Below are 7,090 nucleotides of genomic sequence, written 5' to 3' on the forward strand. Positions count from 1 at the left end.
CCCCTCTACCGTTAGAACCCTCCACCATGGCAAAGTTATTCTACGTGGCATGACATATCTTTGAGGTGGATGCCATGTGACATGCTACCTCATTGCACCTATCCCACTTTACCCCCTCCCACTACGCCATCTTCCACCACCATCTCCCTCTTTACCCAATCACTACCAAAGTATCAAGTATCAATATATCTATATTAATTCTGGTTCACACCTCTCTTTTAAATCTGAAAATGGGGGTATTGGCTATTATTGAATGCCCCAATGATTCCAATAAAGAGAACATCCCACCAAGCCATTTAGAAAAATTGATCTCACATTCTTCAAAATCATTCAAATGTTGCACCAGAAATGTGAAGAGAGGTTATAGGAAGCCTTTGAGAAACATTACCCATCTCTTCAATTCATCATTTCAACCAACTTCAGTTGCATTCACAAGATTCTAGTGATCTGCTTCTGTTTCTTCTCAAGTAATTGGTCATGAAAAGAGAAAAGCGGCTGGTAAAATTGATTCATTGCAGAAGCATTCCTTAAAGATACTTAAACGAGATTTCAAATGGCCCAATGTTTAAACAAATAAACACAAATAATTGTTAAGTACAACTAAGAAAACTAGAAGAATTTTTTTTTGGCCAGATCAAGGATCTTGGGAAATAATTAAGAAACTTTTGTTATCACAAAATATTAGTGGATAGTTCATTTTATAGAAGAAATACTAGTGTTTTGTTCAATTTCTTGCCTTCTGCTCTCTCTATCAATTAATGTTCTAAATTGAATGGCTGGCAGCAAGTAAATGGATTTGGTGCCTTCTTGGACAGTGACGTCTTTTGTTGATAACTTCCCCAAATGATTGTAAGTTTATTTCTTACAAATGTTAGTTTATGCGTGTTGCTTTTGCCTAATAGAAGTAATACACTCCAATATTCAATATTCGAGTTGATGTTGAACTGGAGCAAGACAAAATTAAGATGTATATCCTCAATGGAAAAAGAGTTATGAAAAGGTTTAATTGGAAATCACAGAAGAGAAGAAAGGCCGCTGACCAAGAAAGTATCTTAATCTTTAGAGAAATTATGGGTTTGATACTTGATACAGTTCGCGGTGATTGGGTGAAGAGGGAGGAGGTGGTGGAAGAGGAAGTAGGGGAGGGGATAACTTGGGGATATATATTGTTACACAACGCCTTCCTGATGTTCTTTGGAAGGGCAACATAAGGCTAAGCAACCGATGTCAGTGCGGTTGCTGTCCGCCAATGAGGTTCCCTCCGCATGCTAGACTAGATTGTCAGTACCGTGCGGGAAAATCAATGTCACGAGCAATTGCGGAAGCTGAGAGAGAATTTGGTTTTGAATGATGATGATGATTTATTGATGAATGAAATGCTGATTACAAAAGATGCAGTATCGAGGGGGAGAGACACTAGTACAGAAAATTGATTGCTTGAAAATGTTTGATTATTTGATCCCCCCTAATAATGCTTAAAAAAATAAACCAACATTACATGACTAGTCCTAATAAAGTTGTGGAAGCACACTGAATGAAAATGATGTAAACTAGCCTATAATTACAATGGAAAGGACTTAGTTTATTACAATGTAGAACTAAGTCCGATGGCAACAACTTTGTCTTGCGGGTCAGGGTCTGTGCGCACGTTGTTGTGGGCGCGCGCGACACTTGCTGTGTTGGCCTGAGGCTGGGCGCTGGTGCTTGGCATCAAGGTCTGTGCGCGAGGCGCTGCTAGAATGGGCCTGCAGCTGGGCGCTGGCGAGGCATCAGGATCTGCGCGCGCGGCATTGTCAGGGCGCGCAGCGCTGCTGTCATTGGGCAGCCACTGGGCGCTGGCGAGAGGCATCGGTGGGGCGACAGAGGCGGCATGCGCGTTTGTCACTTGGCGTAGCTAAGACCACGAGGCCGACCATGGCGCTAGGCATTGTGAGGCTTGCTAGGCTGCCATGGGGCGCAACCAAGGGGTCATGGGGCGTGTCTGGAAAGCAGCCCATGACATTCTCCCCCACCTGAGTTGGTGCCGTCCTTGGAGCCTTATGATGATGATGATGATGATGATAATGCTTCTGGTGGTTGTTGGATGGGAGGTCTGCGCCCCTCTGTTCTTTGAGTTTGATGTTGTAGCGACGCAATGATTTCATGCGGCTGACATGAAAGACTGGATGGATCTTCCACTAGGATGGAGTTCTCACCTGGTATGTGGACTTCCTAATGCGTTTTTCGATGGGCAGGGGCCCGATGTATTTTTGTTGCAGGCGAGGGTCATGGGTCCTCTCTGCAAACAAGTATCACTTTGGGATGCATAACATTACTTTGTCCCCTGCTTGATGTTGGGCAAAGCAAAGCTTTTGTTCGGTGAATCTTTTTGCCCGCTCTTGGGCTTTGACGAGATAGCTCCGCACTATCCCCATGTTGCGCTCCCATTGTTGGCAGCTCGAGGAGATTTCAGCATGGTTGATGCATTCACCGTTTGCGGGAGAAACGGTTGCTGTCCGGTAACAATTTCAAAAGGGCTTTTGTTTGTATGATGGCTCTTTTGAGAATTGAAACACAGTTGAGAAGCATCCAAGAGCTTCACCCAATGCTTCTGTGATCCGATTGCAAAGTTGCGGAGATATTCCTCCAGCATGTCATCGAACCGGTCTGTCTGGCCATCCGATGGTGGATGGACGTCTGAGTTGTGACTCAATGTTGAACCAAAGCACCTGAAGAGATGGGTCCAAAAGTTGCTAGTGAAGCGTGAGTCGCGCCTACTAACAATGTGTTTGGGCAGCCCCCAATGTTTGACAATGTGCGAGAAGAAGAGTCGAGCTGTATCTCTGCTTAGATGTTATGAGGGGCTGCTATGAAGGTTGCATAGTTTGAAAACTGATCTATGACAACCATGATGGCTGCAAGATTCCCGACTTGGGGCAATTCCGTGATGAATCTGAGGGAAACACTTTCCCATGGTCTCTGAGGGACATGTAATGGCTGCAAGGGTCCCTTCTGTGATGAGTGATCCGACTTGTCCTTGTGGCATGGCTGAAAAGTCTTCACACGCTGAGGAGCTCACCAGTCTTTTGAGGCCAATGACATGATGGCTGATTGTTGCTGCGAAGGGTAGCCGGAACCAAGGGTTCATGTCTGTTGACTACCTTCTCCAACTGCATGGCTGAGATGTTTCCAGCGGCCATCTTTATGGGAAAGCATGGTATGGTGCAGGGCTTGGCCCCGTTTTCCCCCAACATCAGGAGCATGTTGGCATATGGCACTAGTATGGTGTTGGTCTGCCTCATGAACTCCAACCCTACTATCACGTCGAAGTCATCTATGATTGCGATGCGCAGGTCGATGCTTCCTTTGTATGGGACACGTTTCACTAGGACATTTGTAGCTGTTCCACCCAATGTCTGGGGTGGCGAGTTGATGGCCTTGACGCGGACTTTGCTCTTTTGCACAACAAGACCCAGGCGCTCTACTTGAGTTGAAGACAAGTAGTTGTGGGTAGCACCCGTGTCTATCAATGCGTGAAGGGGCTTGTCGTTCACTTTCAATTCGACGAACATTAGGGTCCTCGCTTGTTTAGGAGGCTTCTCGTCCATCTTTTCCTTCCCTTTCTTGGTGATTGGGACTGTGATTTTCTTAGGAGGACATGCACTGGTCCCCGCTAAGGCATGAGGGATAGAGCTAACAATTGCATTGAAGGCGCCTACCTGGTCTTCTTCTGATGTGTCTGATGCATCTGACTCATCCTCGACAGTCTGATGAGCATTGACCTTTATGTTTGGGCATTCATTGTTCCAATGTGCCCCGCCTCAATGACGGCATTCTGAGGGAGACTTTCTCCCCTGATTGTTGTTGATGGACGCAACACTGTTGCTGTTGGAGGGAGGAGTCTTAGTTTTGGATGCACTCCGATCTCCCCCACTTTTGCTTGGACCACCATTGCTGGGATGGTTCCCGTTGAATCCCCCTCGGACAGACGACTGAGGCCTGTCGTTCTGAGTTCCCAAATGATAATCGCCAAGGCATTCTGCAGCTTGAATGGCCTTGGGTAGGTGTCTACCCGTTGTCTCTGTAGTTCCATACGAGCATGAGGTTTCAAACCTTCTATGAATGCGAAAAGTTTGCCTTTGTCTCCCATGTCGCGTATGTTTAGCATGAGTGCGGAGAATTCGCGCACGTACTCCCGCACTGATCTGGTGTGGCGGAGCTCCCGTAGCTTTCTCCTTGCATTGTATTCCACATTTTCAGGGAAGAACTGCAGGCGTATGGCTGCCTTTAATTCATCCCATGTCTGAAGAGTATCCTCACCGGCCTTGATGGCTTCGTATTTGAACCGCCACCAAAGTTTGGCATCGCCATGAAGATACATGGCAGTAGTCGCTACCTTTTTGTATTCTTCAAAATGGCCCACGACATCGAAGTATTGTTCGATGTCGAAGATGAAGTTTTCCACTTATTTAGCATCCCGGGATTCGTCTTATGGCTTTGGATCCAGTATCTTAAGCTTTTGTGGAATGGGGGTGAGGTTTGCTGCACCCCTGATGTGGTTATCGCCTCCTCAAAGTAGGCTCTGTAGAGCAGCATTGACAACATTGAGCTTGCCTGTCAAGTCATCTATGGTTTGCTGCATGGTAGTTAGTCTGTCTGCCTCTTGTTGCTGATGGGCTAAATCGTCGGCACGCTCCTGTTGGAGGTCCTCAAATTTGCCATGAATATTGGTAGTTTCAATGGCTGCCGTTTGTCGGTCATCGTCAGAGTCACGACTGATATTTGCAATGCCATTTTCTGCCTGCCGCATTCGGCGGTCCAGGTCGTCCAACCTTTGCACTAGGTTGTTGTTTTGATCAGGTACCGTATCCACGATGGGTCGTAAACGGTCAACCGTCTCTTCTAGGGATGCTAGGCGCTCCCTGTGAGCACGCGATTTTTGCCCTTCAAGAACTACTCCCAAAAATTCAAAATAAAATAGTTTTATGTTATTTTGGATAATTATTTGTATTTTGTCTGTGAATGTTTATTATATTTTAATTAATGAAAAATACAAAAAATATATGTGTTGCATCTGCATTTATAATTTAGGATTAATTAAACAGTAACGCACTTCGCATTTTTAATGTCTAATGTCAATTTGTGTGATTATCTTTGTATTTAATTTTGTGTGATAAATATTATTAAGGGTTAATTAGTATTTCCTAAGTTAATTTGGGTTTTACAATTTAATTTAGAACTTTTGGTAATTAAGAATTAAAAAAGAAAATAAAGAAAAGGAAGAAATGAAAGAAAGAGTTGATAAACTCGGACCAGGCCAATTTTTTATACAGGCACAAACAATATGTCCGCAGGCCCAGTCCGAATACCCCTTTTACCCGGTCCAACCGACCTGGCAATACGACGTCCAAACGACGTCGTATCTGTCACGTCCAATCTCAGCCGTACATCCTAATCCATCAACGGCCAAAATCATCTCTCCCTTACCCATTCCTATACCCGCCCCGACCCCGTTACTACCAAACAACCCCGTTTTGATCAACAAATAAATTGTGGCCGTTGGATTCCCATCATCCAACGGCTTAAATCAATTGATTACACTCTAACCTATCAAACCCCCTCCCAATCCCCTACCCCTCTCATTTCCGAACCCCCCCAGTCGTCTCTTCCAGAGACGAACCAAACGACCCACCAAACCCTAGCCGCCCTCGTTCCCTTCGCCTGAAAACCCGACGGCTGAGGACCGATGACCCTCAAATTCACACCCCTGAACCTTCTAACCACCCTCAACACAAATCCCTACCCCTTTAATCGAAGATTCGAGCAAAACCCTAAACCTACCCAACCAGCCCAAGTTCACACCCCAGCTCCACCTGACCTCCCTCGTTCCCAAACCACCCCTACTTGGGCTCAAATCTTGCTAGAACTGGTCGAATTTTAAATCGATTGAAGAACCCTAGAGAGCCAAAACCTGGAACCTGTCCGAGTAAAAGGGAAATTTGAGGTTCTTAATCGACTTTAGTCGAGTATTTTCAGTCGAGAACACTCGATTGAAGTCCGTTTAGACCTCAAAAGTTCGAGTCGAAGTTTAAAATGGGAACCGTTTGTTGTTGTTTATCTGCTTAAGCTTCATTGTATTTCATCATCTTTTCGATTTATTTCTCTCTTCTCTTTCGGACCTTTTTTTTTCTTGGTCCAGTTTTTTCTATTGATTAGCATATGTTGTAAATTGTTGAGTCGATTAAATAGTTTCGTCGCTTAGTTCGTTCATGTTTGTAGTTTAGTAGTCCTCGTCAAGTTATTTGGTGTCGATTGACTCATTTTGTGATCCTTAGGTTCCTAGCTTCAGGGCTCATCATTAGTATGCTTTCCGTTCCTACATCTTTGTTTTAATGCTATTCATTTAATTTGAGTTTCGAGCTTAAACTGTGGTCTGAGTTTGATGAATTGAATCCTACTGTTTAGGGTCTGAAATGAATCTGACATTGGTTTGAATTCAGTGTTGGTATGATAATGTTCATTAGATAGTAGTGAGTTATAAGGTTGCATTCAGAACTTAAGAGAATTGGTTATAGCTGCAATTACAGGGGTTTCAGGGGTAATTTGGGAATTGAAAACTTAAAGAAATGGGTAGTCTGAGTGTTCTTTCCACTAAGCACTAGTGTACCATTAAAATAATGCATTTTTTTAATAATTAGTGGGGAACAAAACATAATGGTATAAGGAGGCTTAAAAGGAATTGATTAAAATATGTTGCCCATAACTGCTTGAACTTTAAATAAGAAAAGACAAGGGTTAATGGGGACAAAACATACTCTAGTGGAGTTCTAAAGGGATCATGGGCAAAATTAGTTTCTTAATTCTGCCTAGTGTTCTTACGAGCTGGCAGGGTCAGTGTTTGGGTATAAATGGAGGGACTTAGGACAGAGTTAGGGGTCCTTTTTTGGGGGTTCAGTCTTTGAGAGAGTCTTCCTTCTTGAATCAGTTTCTGAGAACTAGAACTCATAGAGAGAGTTTGAGAATCAGTTTTCTTGAGAGCTTTTAAAGCTGAATTCTTCTACACTTTGAAACCTTAAGAGTTTGAGAGAGTGCTTTAGACAATCAGCTCACA

This window comes from Nicotiana sylvestris, chromosome 3 (genome assembly GCF_000393655.2).
Source record: "Nicotiana sylvestris chromosome 3, ASM39365v2, whole genome shotgun sequence".
NCBI lineage: Eukaryota > Viridiplantae > Streptophyta > Magnoliopsida > Solanales > Solanaceae > Nicotiana > Nicotiana sylvestris.